This window comes from Pongo abelii, chromosome 17 (genome assembly GCF_028885655.2).
Source record: "Pongo abelii isolate AG06213 chromosome 17, NHGRI_mPonAbe1-v2.0_pri, whole genome shotgun sequence".
NCBI classification, from domain to species: domain Eukaryota; kingdom Metazoa; phylum Chordata; class Mammalia; order Primates; family Hominidae; genus Pongo; species Pongo abelii.
In genome coordinates, this window is record NC_072002.2 from 42265181 (window position 1) to 42287975 (window position 22795).

Consider the following 22795-nt stretch of genomic DNA (forward strand, 5'->3'; position numbering starts at 1 on the left):
CTTAGGTATCATTTTGCCACAATAGTTCCTTTCTAAATTTCATACAGGAACAATTTTTTTTTTCTAGAATAATTTAGTTGCCATGTCAGGGCTTACCGATCCTTTCCACACATGTACAACGGGACAGTTTTACAGACAGGTTGAGAACGTCTATACAGAGCTTGATGAAAATAGTCATTCCATTTTCTTTACAGCATATAATTAAATTATGATAAGAAAGCAAATACAGAGTATTAGGGAATATATAAACTAATATGCATAAAATTTCCAACTGAAATATTTTTTAAATCTTTAATGATAAATTTGACCTTGTGTTCACAAAATATCTTTGTATGTTTTCTGATTGAAATATCAAATTCTTAATTAATATCAATGAAAACTTTATTCACAAGAGTTAGTGGGAGCAAAGGGCAGTATAATATTAACCACTTTTTCTCCAAATAATAGAAAGTTCGTTCCTGTCATGAGCCATGAGGGCTAAATTTATTAAAGTTCATGGTCCTTCCTTTACTTACAAAGACAAATGTAATGTGGAAAGTCCTTTGGAAATGAAAATGGTTTTCAAAATTTTTCCTATTAAGTACTTCAAAATAATGAGTTTCAAACATTCACAGAGATTGCTCTAATAGTTTTAATACCTTTTTTTTAGGTTTTCAATATAACACCAATAACACAAGTGAATCATTTTTATCCTTTTTTGAAAGTTTAACTTTTGCTTTTGCTTTATATCTGTAAACTCTGTGTGTGTAATATTTTTATATGGCCTTTGCAATTTTCAATTAAGTTCATTCAGGTGCTCCAAAATGTCTGGTAAGCAAGCTATTTTTTTTCAAGTGACTAACTCTCCTTCAACAAATCTAAAGAGAGTAACATTTAAACACACAATACATTTTTTTAAATAACTCTTGAAAAAAGGTATCTTTTTGGACAGCTTGTGTACACATTGGCAAATATCAGTAAATGTGATAATCTAATCCCTTATCTTTGAATAAAGCTGTAGCCATTTATTTAGATTCATATTTTCATATGACCTTATGGAATCATGATTTATAAGCAAACTTTTATGTACAAGAGCTGCTATGTGAGTAAAACTCATCTCAGATGAAACTCTTGATGTTTACACCTTCATATTATCTACAGCCTTTATAGCTTCATGCCACTAGGGCCAGAGCATCAGACTCATGTATGAATACGAATTATTTTATTTCATTTTCAGACAGAGTCTTGCTTTGTCACCCAGGCTGGAATGCAGTGGGGTGATCTTGGCTCACTGCAACCTTTGCCTGCCAGGCTCAACTGATCCTCTTGCTTCAGCCTCCCAAGTAGCTGGGAGTACAGGCATGCACCACCACACCCAGCTAATTTTTGTTATTTTTTAGTAGAGACAGGTTTTTACCATGTTGGCCAGGCTGGTCTCAAACTCCTGGGATCAAGTGATCCACCTGCCTTGGCCTCCCAAAGTGTTGGGATTACAGACCAACTGCACCTGGCCAATACGAATATTTTAAAACATGAAATATGAATATTTATTTGCCTCCTTGCATACATAATCTACAGAAGTTTGTTTTGATTTGTTCAGAATAAATAATGATCTTCAACGATTTTAAAAAGTCTATTAATTAGCAAATATATTAATGTCTTAACATCATTAATATACAATAATTTTTTAAATTTAATAATCTGTTTGATTAACGTTGTCACTACGATGTGTGACATGCCATCACTGCCTGTTCTGATAGTGTTATGCTAACATGGCTCCTTTTCTATTTCTTCTGCTTCATGTGTTTCCAGTCTAACACTGATAGTGAACATATAAGCTGGTAAAATATGAAATTCCATATAACAGGGAAGCACTTTGGCTTAAAGTATATGTGAAACCTCGTAAAAGATGGCTTTTAAAACTTGATCATATAGTGCTGTATATAATCTCATAAAGAAAGATTCTTACTTTTTGTGTAAGAGAATTCAAAACTACTTATGTCTAAGATGGCTGTTTTGGGGTAGAGTGCCACAAAAATGTGTCATGCAAGTAGCTTCACTTCATCACTTTTGCATGCAAATGAAATGTTTACTCCATGTGTGAGAATAATTATAATGGTACATGAATTCCAATTTAAGAGAATCATCATTATATTGCCCAATTATCTTAATAATTTGAGGGGTGGATTCTAGTGATGTTCAGAGGTTTTCAGCATTTATTCTCAAAGTATCCTTTGTGTTGGGAAAATAAACATATGTAGATTTCATTTCTAAATCTAATCTAAAACAGATTGCAGGCATGTATAAATCTAGAAAATCGATTTGTTAATAATATAAAGTATATACATAAATAATACAAAGTAAGTATATGTATTTAAAATGTATAGTTAAGACTATCTGCATTTTAAATGCTTTAAAATAAAGCATATAAAAATCTTCAAAATTAAACATACAGCGATCTAAATTAGAATTTAATTTAGTAATTAAAAGTTAAAAATATATACAATATAATCATTTTCTGCATTCCTAAATAACCAAAATATATTTTGAAAACCATCAGTTTCTGGAACTTACTGTTCTCTTTAGTAATTTAGTGTCCAGAGAAATCAACTAATTTAATTGAAAGGAGTTTCTTTCTAAAAATGTGTATCTTAAACATAATACAAACACTTTAATTCTAAAACACATAAAATTAATTATTGATTTCCATCAATAATAAGACTTTTGACTAATTGTTAACCTTGAAATCCAATCACAAGGAAAAAAGAAATGAAAACAAAGAAAGAGTAAAAAGAAAAAGGGAGGGAAGACAGAATAAGCAATTAAGAAAATTTACAAAATTAATAATTTTCTGATACCACACAAAAACAGTAAATGATAAAATTTATATAACTTCTATTTTAGAATAGTGAAAAATATCAGCAAAAACACACAAATTAAACTGAAAGATAAAATCAATACTTGCATAAAATCTTCACTGAGGATAAACACATTGGTATTAAAATTGTGATGAGATTAACTGGAGAACTTTGGTGGCAAAGTTGGGAAATTTTGTGGTGGTTGCTCCATGAGTGAGGTCTTGGTCAGGGAGATGATCTGGGGAAGTGTTATGAAGGAGACCTCTCTTGCAATGGGTCTACACAAGTCTTATTCAGAAAAATAACAGAAAATAATAGGCTGGGTGCGGTGGCTCACGCCTTTAATCCTAGCACTTTGGGAGGCTGGGGCAGGAGGATTGCTTGAACCCAGGAGTTCGAGACCAGCCTGGGCAATATGGTGAAACCCCGTCTCTACTAAAATACAAAAAATTAGCCAGGCGTGGTGGTGTACACCTGTAGTCCCAGCTACTTGGGAGGCTGAGGCAGGAGAATTGCTTGAACCTGGGAAGCAGAGGTTGCAGTGAGCCGAGATTGCACCACTGAACTCCAACCTGGGTGACAGAGCGAGACTCAGTCTCCCAAAAAAAAAAAAAGAAAATAATAAAAATAATAAGTGTTTGCAATTGCAGGAAGTTTTCAGAGCAAGCCATAAGAGTATTTAAATATTATTATTTGTATTAATTTTAATTGACACATAATTGTACATACTTATAGGGTACGGTGTGGTGTTTTGATACATGTACATGTACTAGAGTGATCAAATCAGGGTAATTACCATAGCCATCACTTTAAATATTTATCAGTTAGACAGGAAGAATAAGTTTCGTGGTTCTATTATAACATAGGGTAGCTATGGCAAATAACAATGTAGTATATATTCAGTAGTGCATATACGATTTTGAATATTATCCCTTCAAATATTATTTTAACTGTCGTGAATTAATTTTTATCTATTTTATTATAAAAAGTCTTCACGTTTTTAACACTATAAAAAAGCCCAAGGGCACATGAATTCTAATTTGACGGGATCATTATTATATTACCTAATTAATATCTTAATCATTCATGGCGGGCATGGATTCTAGTGGCTATGAAGTCACCAATAAGTATTGTGGGCCAATCAACAGCTTTATGAAAAGCTAGAAATCAGAATTTGTCTGTGAAACTTTAAATCATAGAGAAGAGGCCAAATTCAGGTAGCCCTGGTCTAGTCTTCAGCCATGCTTTGTTTATGCCATGTAGCATTTCAACAAAATAATGTCATTTTCTTTTGATTCTTCTACTTCCCCCTGGGAGGCCAGGTGATAAAACTAAGGCACTGATTTGCCCATAAAATGAGACCACCAAAGTTCTAGCCAAAATCTTTTCCCACTATTGTCCTTTTACTTTCCATTACCAAACTTTCCTTCTAGTCTATCAATAATGTAAAGGCTATTTGGATCAAAACATGATGGTGGCTTGAACAGGCTGAGAAATCTTGGTTATGTCTTTTGAACATGGTAGCAGACGTGGGGAGTAGGTATAATTATAGACAGCCTTCCAGGGATCACACCAGAATGACAGAGGTATCAAGGGTAGGCACACCAAGTCCTTGCTAGAACAACCATAACCTGACATCACCACCACTCTCCTAGAGATCATCCTCTTGATACCTGGAAATTATTCTCCTTTCTTAGCCCAAGGAGCTACCTGCTGATGACCTGGAGGGCAAATGCTGTCCAACAGAAATACAATGTGAGCCATGTATGTTATTTCATCAATTCTAGCAGCCACATTAAAAACTAAAAAACAGTTGCAGTGAGTATCTGTAGCATACCTGTATTCCATTCATGGCATTCTAGCTCAGAAACACGGATCTACTTGCCATACTGCTGAAATATTAAGCCAAATGTAAGCATTAGTGATGCTCAGAAATATCTTCAGTTTTTCTCTCCTTCCTAGATATTCAGAAAGATTACACTTCTCATCTCCCTTGACATTAAGCATGACGACATGGTCAACAGAATCAGCAGGTAGAAGGGACACATATCACTTAACAGCAGAAGCATTTAAAAGTTGATGTCCTCCTCCCCTGCAGTGGTCATTCTTTCTGGTAATTATGAAAGAACGGGCCAGCTGGAGGTAATACAAGATCAAGCCCACAGGATGAGTGAACCACCCCCACGGAGAGCTGCCCTGTGAGTCACCTACACCTACAACGGACTTAGCATGAATATCGGTTTTTGTGTTAAACACAGAAAACTGGTGGTAACTGTTAGTGTTGCACATCCTAGCCCATCATGTCTAATAAGGCCTCAACTTGAGTGACCTACAACAAGACAGTAAAATTAGGACAAAAGGTCTATAAAAATGAAATAAATCAGAATCAAACTTGTTTTGGTTAAGTTAAAAAAAAAAACTTTTTTACATTACTACAAGTATTGATATTTCCCTACCAAAAAAGTTTTTATTATAATGTTCCCCAAAATATTACAAAGTCTATTAGAAGCTGCTATTTCATTCCCTTTCCAGGAAAAGTCATGTCGTATTTAACTAACGTATACAAGTTGCCACAAATAAAAGAAAGAAATAATGTACTATGATATTCTTCTTTAATACGAAACTGAAAAAAAAATCAAAACAGCAGTAGGGATGACACAGAAGATTATGACATCAAAAATATAAAATTTAGCTTTCAGTAGTCTAGTAATGCTATGCATACAATTTTATGTATTAAACTACTGGGAAAGCAGCAAGATTATTGCGTTCTCCCTTGTATACATTCTAATAACTCAAAAGTTTTTAAGCTGTTCTTCACTTCATTGGTGTTCTTCCTCCAGGCATCTCTATGCTATGAAATTCAATGAAAACTCTTTCTTTTGACAGAATCCAGCTAAAAATATATAAAATTATCAGTGCTTAGGCAGTATTCTTGTATTCTTTTTTTTTTTTTTTTCAGAATGTACCCATTAACAAATTACACTGAAATATCACTACCTCTAATTAAATTAGTCTTTCAGAGTACAGGTGGCGTAGAAGCTCCCTTTTCCCAACTGTATCATTATTAGTCTCTGAAATTTGATGTAATTTAGTTAGCTCCATATTTCTGGCTACTTATGTCAACAAAGAAAGAAATCTAATTCCTAATTTTTAAAACAGGTTTTTGTTAACTTTGAAAGAAAAAGAAGAGTTTCAACATAAATTTTACTCCTAACAGACATTTTGCTAATTGGCATTTTCAAAGATAACACTATAAAAGAAAAAAAAAAGCTAAACTAAATTCAACCTGTTTCTCAATGAATTTCCACAATGTGGCCTCAAAATGTGCTACAGAAACCATTAAGAACAAATGTGTCCCCTGAGTAACCAACTTACTAAGATACAGGTAGCCCAAGGAACAAAAGGACGTTACTGTTTTGTGAAACTTGAATTTAAAAAAAGAGGTTCATAGAACATGATGTGCATTAAGCACACTAGCCCCACTGGTATGATGTGATATCACACTAAAATTAAAGTCCACTGGGCTCTTAAACTACTAAACCCCAAATCATTTGCTGACAGTAAAGTTACAGAACAAACAAAAGGGTAAGATTTCATGCTAAATACTTAATACAATTTAAGAAGTGCTTATTCTTTAGGAGAAAAAGGTCATGATCATATATGAAGAAATAATATATATAAAAAACAGCTCTTGAAAATTTACCATCATATATAACTGATAGTTTAAAAGGTGAATTCCCAATATTTACTGCAAATTGAACAAAAAGATCACTTCTGCTGGAAAGAACTTTGTAAGCTGAAAAGCTGTACTATTCAAGTATATTATAAGAATTTAACAAAAGAAATATCCAAACCCCATTGTTTCTAAAGGCTACCTATATTTTCTGAACATTAGCAACCTGATGTGTATTAATTATTTAACATATACAGAATTCCATGAAAATTTCAGCAATATTACTATGCTTTCACAAAGGCAATGAAGATATTCAAAGCAATGACATGAAATCTTTAAGCTGCCAATAGAATTTAAGTACTAAAAACAATCAATAAATTCTAATATAAGTTCACTGATGCCTTATTATTTGTGAAATATTATCATGTAACCAGGAAAAAATAATGGCTTCCCAATGCATCTTTTTATGATTATCTCAGTTCACTACTTTCCAACTTTTCAAAGAATTATTGCATAAACCCTAGAAAGCTGCTCTAGTAGGGAAGATATTCTTCCAACAATCTAAAGGGATAGGTAGTATTTCTCAGACTCAGTTCAATTCACTCAGGTCTAACATACAGAGCCACAAAGAAAACAAGCACAAGTAGTTTATGGCACATAATAAGAAATGGATTCCATTTTTAATGTAGTAACATAACAATAATAAAAGGCAATTTAAAGGTTACTTAATTTTATATACATGTATAAATGTTTGACTTTGGGTAAGACTCTTAAAATGCCAGTTATTTTTATTTAGAAATTACATTTTATGCTTACTAAATTTTTATTAGTGTCCACAACTGCAGTCATGTCAAAATGCCATCATTGGTTTTTTTTTTTTTAATCCTCTTGAAAAATGTTCCCTCTCTTTGTTATACCCTGAAATGAACATCTACCTATGTGAACACACCAACTCAGCAATCTGAATAGTTACTGCTTCAACTGACAATAATAATCCTTATTCTCATTAATGGGCTGACATTTCCTCTTGCAGAAATGATTACACTTCTATTTCACCATTCTCAATTACACCAAAGTGAACAGGATTAATTGCCATACACTGTAACAGGATGGCCATCTCAGGTATGCTCCAGCTCCACATCACGTGTTTTATCTGGAAAACATCTTAGGTGCATGGCTGCTCTAGGGTTCTGCCTAGGAGAATTCCACACAGACCTCTCCCGAATGCTGCTATGCACTCTTAGTCCAGCTGTTAGGTGTACTTGTAAAGGGTCAAGGTATATTTAAATTTTTCAGAGGTAAAGAATTTTCACATTTAATTCTCCCTGTGTAAATATATAAACATGTATTAAAGGATTTCCATTACATTAACTAAGATGATGTCCAGGCAAGCATCCTGTGCACGTATTATTTGCTCCCCATTTACATTTCTCAATCTGTATGTATTAGCTAAAACAAATCGAGTTAGGCTAAAATAATATCCTTATCCTGTCCTGATAAATAGATGCAATAACCAGACTAGTTTGAATTACGTCCTTTGCCTAAAAGCCCTGGCATTATTAATGTTTCAGGATAATATATTAAAAATCCTATTTTTTTGGAAAACTAACTTACAGTAGACATTTGACTTCCATAAGCATAAAAGTGAAGAAAAACAACAGATGTGGATAATTGGGACAATGACAGAAAAAAACACACACCTAAACAGGAATAATGAAAAAGTATTAAGTGTAAATTTTTTGTCTAAAAAAACATGACTTTTTGTTTAAAATGTAGGGATATAAAACCAAGGCACATATAGAAATGAGGTATGAAGACTTCTGGAGAGGACGGCATGGCACAATAGGTCCACACTGCTGAACTATCACCTTGTTCAAATACACAGCAATAATAATCAGATGTAAAAGTACAAACAAACAAACAAACAAACAACAACAACAAAAAACTGGCCAGGATCAAAAACAAGATAGTGGACCATAAATGAACCAGTATAAATTGCTGCCTGGATAGGGAACAAGTGGAGGACAAGTGGAAGCCTTTGCAGGGTAAAGGAACGTGAAGGTGACAGGAAGCTTGTACAGCAGCTAGGATGCCACTTGACTCCAAAGAATGGGGCTCGGCCTGGGGCTGAGGCTGGGCTTGAGCAAAGGCAGAATGAAAGAGAGATGAAAACAAAAATTTTATTCATAGTGAGCCTGAAATTCCCAAATTATTACACATAAAAAAATCTAGTGCTTAAGAAAGACAACAAAAATCAATAACCAGAACCTAACACACTGCAAAGGAAATTAATTCCCTGGGGTACTCTTCTGATTACCCCCATCCCATTGACAACTTCCTCTCCATCTCCTTCAGTGCCTTAGGGCTTAGCTCATGACCTTCCCTGATCCACATTTTCATGCTAGGTAATTTCAACCAATCTTAAAGTTTTAAAAACCACCTGTACCAAGATGAATCTTGAATATGTATGTCTAAACCATGACCACTCTCCACTGAGATCTAGACTCCTATATCTAACTGCCTGCTTGCCATCTCCACTTGGAAATCTAATAAGCAACTCAAACTACAGAGACGTGAAAGCCAACTCTAGGTTCGCCCTCCTCCTGTACAACAAACTCCATTGTAGTTTCACCCTCCACCCAAATGCTCAGACTACAAGTCTAGGAGTTGAGCTTAACTCTTGTCCTACTTAAATATAATCTACTTGCACGTTCTAACAGCTCCACTTCCAAAATATATCATCAATAGGACCAATTCTCATCACCTCCACAGCTAATACCTTACCATCAGTCATTATGCAGCGTAAGTCATAGAAGACTCTAACTGATCTCCTACTTCCACTCTTCACAACATCTGTGGTGGCCTTTGAAAAACAAACTGGATCATGCTCAAAAGGTTCCTACTACACACAGAACAAAATCCTTAACAAAGCCCCTGGCCCTTTAACCTCATCCTTCTTTCCTCTTCTCCTAGCTCACTGGGTCTCTATAGTTACATATGTTTTCTTGTGATTCTTCCAACAAGCTAAATTGGGTCCTGCTTCAGGGCCTTGTTTGTATATTTGAAATACTGGACAACGGACGAGAAGGAAGAGGAAAGAACAGAGGAAAAAGGGAATCAAGAGAACCTGAAAAGCCAGGCAGGAGATGAAATCCATGTTAAAAATAAGAGATTAGGCTCATTTTTGTCTTTTACAGATTTTATAGCTAAAGCTATTTTTCCTTAGTTTTTCCAACTTTCTTCCTTTTTCTTTAAGTGACACTGCTGTTCAATGGGTGATCAGAGCTGACTTGTCCAGTCAAATCAGATAATGAATAAAAGGAACATGAGACCTTGTTTTATTTTTCAGCTGGTTTTACTAGAAATGAGTGATCTGAATCACAAACTGCTTAGGGGAGGGGTGTAGTATAGTACTCTCTTCAATAAAATCTAAAAAAGTAGAGAAGTGGCAGATAAAAGTGTTTTGATGTTGCAGTGTAGTTACTGGCCTACTAAACCACAACAAGTAGCTATGGACAAGATGCCCCAGATCACCTACAGTCTGAGCTCTATGTATCACACTCCCTCTCAAACAGTGCTGGAATTTCCTGCACAAAGAATGAACAAATTCCAACTAGCTTCTCAGTAATAATATACAAGGCCAACAACAACAGTCTGGTGTTGAGCCAGGGTTCATTCATATATATATTACATCCTCTCAAAACTGGTGACTAGGTACAAAGAAATTTGTGGGCTCAGCATCTGAACCATCGATTATAACTCTGCTTCAACGAGAATGTGTGTTGAATGATTCATAACATAAGAAAACAAAGACAAAGGCAAAGATTGCACCCACTTCCTCATATCCAACAGCACTGGGAACAATATTACATTAACTTGTTTTTTACATATGTGTGAATTCATCTATCTAAATATAAAAGTGTAGCATACAGTGCTATACTCTGAACAGGATAAGTAATCAAATATTACTCTCATTACTACTGTTTCTAAGTCATGAGTTCAGAATGTTTGTGATAAAATATCTCATTTGGATATCATCTACAATGATTCAAATCCTTTAAGTACTTTTAAAAAATTTATTTGCTGTTTAGACAATGGCTTCCCACCTTTACAAGTAGCAAAACAAAAGGTTACAGAGTGTAAGTTTCCTGGTCACATTGAAAGTGGTGGGTGGCATTGATGCCCGAAGCTCTTTGGGGCATCCTGGGAAGCACCCATTCCATTTTAGCACCAAGGGAAATTTCCATTTCTTGTTGAACTACCCCACACTCAATGAAAATGAACTACATGATTCCTAATCTACCATTTACGGTGAGTATAGAGATAGACATGGCAAGGTCCCTGATCTCTAAGAGTTTAAATTTAGGGGGAAAGGGCTTAAAAATAAGTAACATAATGGGCAAAACTAAAGTGCTTAATAATTACATTTCAAGGGAGAAAGGGAAATAACTGAAGATTCAATGGAAATGGCAGGTGGCTTGTGATCTGAGCACCAAAGAATAAACATAATCCCAGTAGGGTATGGACAAAACATGGCAGCTTCGGAATAAACAGGGGCATGGACGCCAGGCAGTGATGGTACATTCACAGAGGTATCAATATGTAGAGAAAGGGTGGTGTCTGGATCAGCACAGCAGTTCTTCCCTCAATGTCTTTGTTAATGATTAGCATTTGGGAAGTATTTTTTCAAGGGCAAATTTGTTTGGCAAGGTTTTAGGACGTATTATTTTTGCAGGGAGGGATTTTTATGGACTAATGTCTTTTATTGAGAAAAACAGTCTCTAGGTAGACTGAAATCCATTAGTCTGAAAGGAGAAATGTCAACAGAGGCACAAAGTAAAGATCTAATTACTGATGCACACAAATTGGTTCACTGAATTTAGGGGCTCTCTGTGTGTGTATGTGTATGTACGTGTGTATGTGTGTAACAGACATATCTGACAGCAGGATTAAGTGTTAAAATTTAAATTCCATTGTAGGTTTTGTACAAAGGCTTAGAATTTCCCCATTATCTGATCTCATGGGTTTGACATATTAATATGAGGAAGACCATTAGTGGCACTTTTGAAACACAGGCATTATTCAAAAATACACAATATAATATACAAGATGTGATTATACAGAAATAGGTTTGATTCCACAAGTCACACAGAAAAATCAGATTCATTATATTACAGTCATGCCTTGTATAAATTACAGTCCAGCCAACAGGGGCACTAAATATGCACTTTAATTTGGAGTACAGTACAGAAGTAACCTCACTATCTAATGAGATGAATTATTAATAAATGCTAAAAGATACTAAAAAAATGCTTGTATTAAAAAGGCCAATGGTAGTCTTACGTATTTTACAAGTAATCTTCAATAAGCCACTATCATTTTATACTCAATTGAGTCATACTCTCGATTAGTCTGATATACTATACTTTTCTTTAAATTGGAAGCAATTACATTGATAATTTTTTTTTATCAATTCTTTCCGGTTTGGTGAAAAAAAATAAAAAGAGCAATGAACTAAAAGCCAATAAACCGAGTTATGGTCATGGTTGCACTGATAATAATCTCTCAACAGCTTTGGATCTTCATTTCTTTAGCTGTAATATGAGGGACTCTCACTAGATGACTACTCTGCTAATATCTCGTACAGCACTAAAACTATGCATATGCTATAGTCTAAAACTTGATATCTTAACAAGTACCCAAGTGAATATCACCAGTGAAAGTTGTGCTCAAGTTCTGCTTGTTTTTGTTCATGTTGAGCAGTCATTATGAAAAATACAATGGTTTTTCTAAGACAAAAAGCAAAGGAGAAAACCTACAGGGATAAAATTGTTTTAAATATATTTTTTTTTCTGGTTTTTAAACAGTTATATATCCCAAAGCAAAGTTAAAATCCAAATATCACATTCCAGGAACTATAGATGAAAGAGCAGCAATTGCTGCAGATAAAAATCAGTAATTATTCAGTTGTCATTCTTCCTTCCAATATGTTAAAAAATTACATAGGCCTTAATGAATTTTAATTTATAATCTAGGTGCTTCTCTTTTGCTAAAGTTTGTATGTCATCACAAAAAGAAAACAACAACCACAATAAAAACAAAACAAAAACAAAACTGAAGCTTTTGAAACACAACTCCCTAGAATAGACCAGTCGCCTTTTTTTGCATGAAACAGATTTCAGTCATTTCAAAACTAAGTTGTCACAATGAGTATAAATCCTTGAAGTTCAAACAATACTACCCGTACTTCAAGTTCCAAATTCTATGTCTCATCCCCTCTAAAAGTAATGGATGTCAAATGGTAATGGGAAAACTCTTTAGAGCACAATTCTTTAAAATAGTTTTTTGGAACTACCTAATAAGGAATACAAAACAGGTGTAACTCTGGAAAAGAAAATTAAGCTTTCAAGACAACTAAGGACACAATCCATTATTTCTCTTGAGTTTATCATTTTGGTAGGATAAATGCTTCTCAGGAAAGATTAACTGAAGACCTACAAAGTTCCTTAGGATATATGTGGCAAGAAAACCAGAAAAGGCTCTTCTTTAACTTTACATGACATACTTTCTTTTTGAAAGTTTCTAATAAAATAAACTCATTCTTTATTCAGTTTTCTTATCATAATGGCCATATACAGACATTCCACTCCAAGTTTTGGTTTCTAATGAGCAGCATTCTTTCTCTCAGGTTCAGAGTCATTTGCTTTAATAGCCTATTTTACATGCACATACTACCTTTTGATAATTCTTTTCACGGACTACAGTTTAGAATTTAAAACAAGCAACTTTGCTGAATATCTTATTGTTTTTCTCGGTGTTTTCAAACCCCTTGATGTTTGGCGAATTTTTACAAAATTAATGAGGTTAACCTTCATTTTTCAGACTTTCAAAGTTACTTTACGTTAACAGAGCCCTCTCATTTAAGGATGACTCATATTCATCTTGTTTAACTTTATTTTTAGGAAAATTTACGAAGCTCTGCGTAGATACAAAAAAGGAGACGTATGTAACACAAATGACATTTATTAGACAACTAAATACAGGTTAATTCCACTTATAATAAATGAGAGACTTATGAAAATAAAAACCTCTGCATTAAAATTTAAAGAGATATTAATAATGTCTTTCATTGTATAAAGTTCCTTATCATAGCTGCATGACAGTCTCTTGTCTTTTTCCATTCCATGCCTGAATATGTATGTCTCATTACAAGGCAGGCACTGTGAGTGAGTTGAAAATACAAAAGTGAATTGGGCATGTATTTCACCAGCAAGGAAGACACACCTGTACCTAAGAATTTCTCTCGTAAATTATATGAATTAAGATGAAGATCTACTTAGTGGGGGTTAGGGAAATTAGGTTAAGAAATTTAAAAGCTGAAGTTGACATTTATATAACATAATTAGAGTATCACAGAAAGTATAAACTTTACCACAAAAAATATTTGGCTTGTAAATGTTAATTTGCCTGCAGTTTGCAGAAGAATGTCTGCTATAATAAAAGGTGCAAATACAGTTTGTTGTTAAGTATTATCAGCTAGATTTGAAAATGTATCCCTTGTTTTGAAATACAAATGTACAACTCTCTAAGCCTACAACTCTAGAGAAGACAAGAGTGAAATACAGCTTTTGTAACATTCCTTTTTTTAAATCATCACCATCCCACCCCCATAAAATACATTTGCAGAGTTTTCTGTGATTATGTTTTAGTTTGAGTTTAGGTTAACAGAAATTCACATAAGCATTAAATTCCTTGTTTAAAATATAAAATGTACTTTGTACATAAGTCTTCTCATTTTATGCTACTTTGTTTTCCAAGTTAACTAAATCACCATGATATGGAATGAATAAGGCAATTTTTGTTACCTGAAAGGAAAACATACAATTCTGCTTGGTTCTTTAATTTCTCAGTGAAGATACACACATAACGCCTTAATAAAAACATGCCATCAAGTTTCCATTTCCCATAATTCCTTCTGCTTAGTGAACAAAGTCATAATAGGTATGTCAGAATGAAAGCAGGGATAAAGTTCTTTTGAGCTGACGGAAATGCCGATGCAGCTTTTTATAACTGGAATACTGACCGTCAGCAAAACAGAGATTGGGAGGCTCAAACAGAGCCCTTATTACATCTGATTCACTGATCCCTTTCAAATTCTTGCCCCCAACCTTGGGCACAACACAAAACCTTCCTGAGCTCTACTGGTCCTTTTGTCTGTTTGCAAAACAAAATACAATGTAAGAATAAACTTTAAGGGGGTAAAACAGCACTTCTGTTTGGAAAAATCTTTCCCTTTTGGTTGTCTTAGATGCATTTTCTATCCAGTGTTTTCAGCTAGTAACAACCCATCACTTGTCATTTAGCAATCTGTTAAGTAAAAACATCTATAGCTGTCCCAGCTTTCTCTAAAGAAGGAACTTGGGTGAAAAGTCAATAATATATGTGCTTTGCATACTCAGTAGCACTCAAAGTGCTTATAACATAATTAAGATTTGTAAGGAGTTGGTTTCATATCCTAAATTGGGTATTGAATCCAAGATTAAATGTCAAAGAGTGTATCTGGGAGTACTTGTTAAAATACAAAATCTCATAAATAAAGAAATGCATTTTATGTAAAATGAAAGATGCTCTAAGTGCAAACCATGCCTATAAATAATTTTGCTAATGGGTAGATACAAGATTCTCAAAGAGTGTTTCTTCTCCCAGATTTTTACACACTATGAAACTTTCTGAGGATTCAGACAGGCTGCCAGCACGAAGGCAGAGCTACTTTTAACAATGGATTGTCAGATGTCTTGTTTTTAAACATCCCCCTTTTAACAATCAACTTTCCAGTTCACACCATATGCTAAGGTGTTTGATACAGCATAAGAATATTGTGGAAAGCAGCGAGAAAACTTACAGAAATACCTGGAGACAATGCTGAACCTTAGGATTCTGAGAGGTGAGACTGGGAAGAAGCGAGCTCCAGTAAGTTGCAGAAATAACCCAAGGCAGAAGAAAGGAGGCAATGACACCTCCAAGGGAAAGCAAAGCTAACCACTGCTTAAAATATGGAATTCATACAAGAAAAAAATCTGTAAATTGGATATGGGCAAACTTACAACTTGGTAGACAAGTGTCAAACATTTTTGAGAGGGGGAAGTAATGTTTTGGGACAAACGACTCAACTTAAATATACAGGCTGAAATTACAAATGAAAACCTAAAGGCTAGCAAAGCTCTCAAGAGGTTATTGTTTGAACATGAACTAGAGATCTAGCCAGAGTAATGGGAACGGGAATCTAAAAAGAAGAAACATATAAAAAAAGATGATGAAGAAAGAATCCATAGGAATGGGTAGCTAATAGGATGTGGGTATAGAAAATGGTGATTGAAGGGAAGTAAGGAGTCAAAAAAGGATGCCAATGTTTTGAATTTTGTTGACTTGGGAAAAGATGAATAGAAACAGGTTAAATCTCAAGGAGGAAATAGTTTTATGAAAGACTGTTTTTCAGAACTGCTGATTTAATTTAGCATTAAAAATATATATGAGGGCTGCGTACAGTGGCTCACACCTATAGTCCCAGCAATTTGGGAGGCCAAAGCAGGCAATTACTTGAGCCCAGGAGTTCGAGACCAGCCTGGGCAATATGGCAAAACTCTGTATCTACCAAAAATACAAAAATTAGCCAGGCATGGTGGCGCACACCTGTAGTCCCAGCTACTCAGGAGGCTGAAGTGGGAGGATTGCTTTAGCCTGGGAGGTGGAGGCTACAGTGAGCTGTGATTGCATCACTGCACTCCAGCCTGGGTGACAGAGTGAGACCTTGTCTCAAAAAAAGTGTGTGTGTGTGTGTATGTGTGTGTATGAAATGTGCCTGTTCGGAGTGCCAGGTATAAAGGATTCATAAACTACCCCAAATGCCTTACTCTGCAGGAGCTTCCCCAGTGCACCTATAGGAACCAATGCATGCATTTTTTGCGCAGCTGAAGTCCCAGGAATCAAGTGAAATCTCTCAGGGAGAAAGTCATGTCTAATCTAACATTTTCCTGCTTAGATTATCTTGTTTACTTGTCTTATTGACAGAAAACATCTGATAGCCATCTTGTATGTAGACATCTCTTCAAAAAGGTATTTTACAAAATGTACTGATGTCAGCCTTGTTTCGTGTTTTCTCCTTATTGAATTTATTAGTTTCTTTACTCATGGATCTTTGATAATTTGTGTGTTTCCTCTGCACCACATTCTAATTTGCTACCACCTTTTTCAAATGTAAAACTCACAAAACTAAATTTTTTAAGAGCACAACTGCTGGTGCAAATTACTGTCATCACAACAACGTTTCAGTACCTACTAAATGCAAAATACTTTACAGTTTCTGGAACTCCTATGAAGATTTGGCATTTCTTGTGGGCTTAAAAATCTTTGAATGTATTAATGATAATTGAAGGATCCACATCTCATCTCTGGGATTGTACACAGGATAGTGGACTTTATGTGTCTTCCTTCATACTCTTAGTTCCTTGTTTAATGCCCTGCCACCAGACTGGGTCTAATGTCATGCAAAGTCCCTTCATTTCTCTCCTTTCCACAGCTATTGGAAGCTAGCAAGTCCATAACCTATACTGCCTAGCCCCTTGCATGAATCCACATTTCTGACGTCTCAGGATTGTGCGGCACAGGGAAGGGCAAGGATACACGACTCACAGGACGTCCCGTGTTTGAGGTCAGGGCAGGGTGCTACACAGGAACTCTGATTGGCTGGCTGCATTCCTTCCATGCTAGTTCCAGTCTTCTCTTGGACTTGGGAGACTGGTATTGATATTTCACTGATTTTGCATACATGATCATATCTGATCCTTGGAACTCCAGGCTGAGTAGGCAGCAACTCACATTTCCATTTTATAAATGAATTAATTATGGCTCAGGGAGATTAAGCAACTTGTCCCTAGGTCCTACAACTGTCAAAGAGAACAAACTGCCATTATTAGGGACCAAATGAACTATAAATAATGATAGGTTTCTAGCTCACACTTAATTTATGGGTTGTTATAATTACCTATTTTCTGCTCTACCAGTGCCAACTCAGGATTTCACAGTCTGTATCGTGTGTTTTTTTGTCAAATTCTCCTTACCACTAATTTGTAAGGATACTTTTCCTCCAATTTTAAAAGTTGTAGGGTTAGGCAATTCCACACAATTTGGAGTTCTGTGTGGTTTATAAAACAGATCTTGATATTTTACGGTGATTAGTATAAACACAAAAAAGCAAAGGTCGGTCAACATTTATGGCTCAAGAAAAAGAGAGTATTACACAACCAACAAATAGTTATTTCTTTTTAACTATATGCTGATGACAATGCATGCTTTAATATTGGCAACAACTGACCGGCAATGCCAAAACCAGAAGCACATCTCATTTTGACTAACTGAACACAAATAAAATTTGCAAATAGTTTGTATTATGATCATATCTTAAAATTGTGCTACTGATGAATGAATAACCATTTGTTTAGTTAGAGGCAATGACGCTTACTGAAAGTTGATTGAGCATTTGTGCACAGGGCCTCAGAGTGAATCCAAACAAGTGTGTGGCATGCTAGGGTCCTAACCACTCACTTTACAGCTAAAATACTACTCTTAATAAAGAGAACCACCCCAGATTTCTTGTATGATCAAGATAGTAATAGTACTCCTAACTTGTAGCTATGAAGTGTATTAAATGATGCAAAACTGCCTTCACATAAGCAGAAGGCCAATTATAATTCCTGACCTGGCAGTACTCCAAAAACTGTATGCCAGTAGAGCAAGTTCCATCACATCAGCAAAGTAATTAAGTCACTTCCAAGTAGGTAAAATTCCATGAACAGACAATGTTAATTTTCTTAGGTCAGCATCCTGATAAAAATTATGTTTCAACAATCTGCAGTCAACACAAAAACCTTTAGGTTTACCTCCTGTTAACAGAAATGTTCAGAGCAAAATTAACCACAGGCAGCAAAAATGGCAACTGCTTGAAAAATAACAGATGCAGAGAGCAGAGCAAACAATATAAAGTAGATGCTGAAAAAACACAATCCAGCCAAGCTTCAATGTTAGAATTCTACAAACCCTTATATAGCAAATATTGCCCTACTAAGTGCAACAAAAATATTATACACAGAATACCAAATGGGTGACTCCCACCCCAGCTTAATGGAGACTCACAGTGCAGTGAGAGCACAACAAATACCAAGTATTCTAGTTTATTATTCTCACATGGAAAGATCTTTGATCCACTGATTGGATGTTTATGCCAGACACACTCCACAGATCATCTCATTTTATACTAAGAACTCCAAAAGGTAAATGTTACTTTAGAAATAAAAAAAATCCCGAGTCATAAGGAGATAAAGTACCAGACCCAGGATGACACAGTGGTGGAACTAAGAATGTTTGAACAGCACTGTGTGATTCCAAATCCTGGTATGCTTCTTCAAAAAATCACACTGGCTTTCAGTTACTAGGGAGGGGTCCACAATGAGTACATATTGAGAGTAAAAACACAAACCATGAATTAGTAGCTTTATGAAAAAAGGTTATTTTCCTTAGGAGCAGCACTAGATTATAAATTTAGAAAATAATGAAATCTTTATCATTTGATACATTCTTCAAACAATCACTTTTAATTGGCATGTTTACAAAACTGGTTTTCTGAAGTGAAAAACATTTTACTTAGAAATAAGGTATACATGGGGACCAGGGCTACATAAATGTTTTTGACTTTGCTGAAAACAAGCACAAAACAAACAGAATTCAATTATTTTCTCATTGGAATCACACACGGCATTTTATATAAAATAAAAAGAATGGATTTCTACTGAATACTTTCTACTTTAATCAAACCCTGAAATCACACTCAAGCCTCACCAGGCAATGTGCAAAGATGAACAGTCAGCAGGCAACTGTGTTTTTAACGGATAAGTGTCCATGACAACAGGAAAAAATGCCACAGCAGTGCACGCAACACTGTTAGCAGACTCAAAGAGATTAGGGTAGAATTAGCCTAGTGATTCCTTCCTTCTTTCAGATGAATCATTCTTAACAGAATTAAGAAGCAGTGCAGGCAATATGGGCCTGCCTCAACATCGTTTTTATACCTATTCCTGAATTCGTAGAGGGCTTATGTTCTACCTAAGTGCTGCCACTATTCAACATTCCTACGGTATCAATATTTTCTTGTACCTTTATAAACAACTTTACAGTCTACAATAACATAAACATGTAAAAGTATACCATTACAATAAATAATTCCAATTACCTAAGAATTTTACCCTGATTTCATTTAAATATAATTTACTTATGAAAGAAACAAATTAATGCCCAGCCCCTTAAATAGCAGTCCTTAATTTTTACTATGCCCATTGTAGACACCACTGAGAAACAGTCATATATTAAGAGGGCAATCATCACCATAAAAACAGCAAATATGAAAGTTGTCATTGGTACATCTGAAATGCCAAACTGCTAATAAGCACTTTTCATTTATACTATGTATTTTTTCTATTTTACTAGTACATTCTAGTCTTAATTTTAATATAAATATAAGAAACTTAAAATCGTATTATTATATAACTAGAACCATTTATTTTGTTTATTCATAGACAAGTTTTTCTACTTTTAAACTACCCAATAAGATAGCACTGGAATTAGGGAAATAACGTTTTATTACTTTACTTTAGGAGCATTCCTGTTTAAAAGTTCTTTGGTAATTCCATTATCAACCTGACTCAGATGACATTTAAGGTGATCTGTCTGATTTTTAAATCCACTCTTTACAGAATGGTATTACGGTTGGTGTATATACAGTGATGGTCTTGGTATTATACTCCCCAAATATTTACAAATCTTGAAGTTTGATAAATTCTGTTCTAATTTTCATGTTGAAAACAAGGAGACAAGTTGTCTCACTTTAACATATCTTATAAAATTATTCATTCATTCAACAAGCACTTACTGGGTGCCTATTATGTTCCAGGCACTGTTAGGGGCCCTAGGGATACTGCAGTGAACAAAAGAGAAACCATAAAAATACACACACACACACACGCAAGTTTATGAAAAATTAAAACAAGATTTGCATCGATAAGAACAAGTTACTACAGGAAATTAAGGATTTAAAAGTACAATGTTAGCATTCCTTCTGTTTGAAGTCTATAAATTTAGGATCTTGTCTTTTCCAGCAAAGAAAAATAATAATAAAAATCAGAGTAAATGCTTCTAGCTGGAAACTAGGCCTCATACAGGAATGGATGGAATAACAAAGCTCCTTCCTACTAAGGAAAAATAATGTTGATGTTTGAAAATTGAAGATATGGATCATAATAAAAACTATTTGCAAATTTTATTTGTATTCAATCAGTCAAGAAGAGATTTGCTTCTGTTTCTGGCACTGTCAGTCAGTTGTTGCCAATATTAAAGCAAGAATTATCATCAGCATATAGTTAAAAAGAAATCAACTATTTGTTGGCTGTGATATATATATATACATATACACCATGGAATACTACTCAGTCATAAAACAGAACAAAATAATGGCCTTTGCAGCAACTTGGATGGAGCTGAAGGCCATTATTCTAAGTGAGGTAACTCAGGAATAGAAAACCAAATATCATATGTTCTCACTTATAAGTGGGAGCTAAGCTATGAGGACACAAAGGCATAAGAATAATATTAACATAATGGACTTTCGGGACTCACAGGGAAGGGTGGGAGGTGGGTGAAAGATAAAAGGTTACACATTGGGTACAGTGTACACTGACTGGGTGACAGGTACACCAAAATCTCAGAAATCACCACTAAAGAACTTATCCATATAACCAAAAACCACCTGTACCCTAAAAATTATTGAAATAAATAAATAAATAAATATAAATATATATAAACAGGTTTGATTTGAAGTAGTTGAGCTTTAAGGACACTTAAACTAGACCCCTAGTGGCTGATGGCACTGAGTTTTCTTCCATTACATCTAATTTCACTCCAAACTTTATGGTTTTTCCTCTTGAAATAAATTCCCCACCAGCACTATTCTTATTATCATCCTCTTTGAAAAGTCTCATTCTGAGTTAACAAGTAAAGATAGAAGAAAATTATTTTCTAAGGTCAAGAGTTGAACAAAAGACCTAAAGGAGCTGGAGATGTTGTGTTACAAGTGAATGATCACAGCAGACTGCTTTAGCTGTGAGTGGCCATCCTCAAGCTGGGCCACTCATCTCAGTCTCATCTTTCTCAGATTTTCGGATTTTTTTTTTTTTTTGAGACAGAGTACTGCTCTTGCTCTGTCACCCAGGCTACAGTGCAGTAGCCTCTGCCTCCCGGGTTCAAGAGATTCTCCTGCCTCAGCGTCCTGAGTAGCTGGGATTACAGGCACCTGCCACCATGCCCGGCTGATTTTTATATTTTTAGTAGAGACGGGTTTTCACCATGTTGGCCGGCCTTGTCTTTAACTCCTGATCTCAAGTGATCCACCCGCCTCAGCCTCCCAGAGTGTCAGGATTACAGGCATGCGCCACCATGCCCTGCTAGCCTCTTGGATGTTTGAACAGAGGTAAATAAAGACAAGAACCAGTTGGCAGCTGTGCTAATTTGCTGGCTGTACCCTGGAGGTGGAATTCTAGAAACTGTTCACATTTTGCCTGTTAACCGCTTATACTGTTTCTCCAAGGTTTTCCTGGTATATTCTTCCAGTAAACAATTCCTTTTGCTTAAACTGGGTTCTGTTACTTCCATCCAAAAGAATACTATCACACCCCCTCCCACTGATCCATTCCCCTTTTCTAATCATCTTGCTAAAAACTTTCAATGCTTCCTACTGTTAATAAGATAAAATTGAGACTATAAATATTCCAATATTCTCTGTTATGACACGTCTATAGGCTTTCAAATCCACGACTATCTACTCAATGTCATGCAAAGTGCATACATAGCCTTGCTTCCCATTCTAAAACACTACTAAAAATAATAATGGAAAACACAGTGAACATTATTTTAACAGTATGTTTGGGTTCAATGGTTCAATGATGGGCCTGCTAATTATTAGATGTGGAAGCTTGCACATGTTTTCAAACTTCTCTAAGCCTTAGTTACTTGTCAAAAAAAAATGAAGATAATATCTTGTTCCTAGAATTATACTGAAGATTTTAAAAAGATAATATATAACATTGTGTGTGTGTGTGTGTGTGTGTGTGTGTGTAAACAGGTCCTGGCACACAGAATGTTTTCTATAAATGAGATTCATTGTATTTCATTATGACTCAAATCC

At 35.0% G+C, this 22795-nt stretch overlaps 1 protein-coding gene and 1 long non-coding RNA gene across 2 annotated transcripts in view; both read right to left on the minus strand.

Annotated features, from left to right (window-relative positions):
• Window positions 1-22795, minus strand: part of CDH2 (cadherin 2) — a 226277-nt gene that overhangs the window by 71930 nt on the left and 131552 nt on the right.
• LOC129051527 (uncharacterized) overlaps window positions 5767-22795 on the minus strand; it is a 75288-nt gene continuing 58259 nt past the window's right edge. Inside the window, exon 2 of the long non-coding RNA XR_008515883.2 lies at window positions 5767-21867. This is a non-coding gene — a long non-coding RNA (uncharacterized LOC129051527). The remainder of the gene's footprint in view (window positions 21868-22795) is intronic.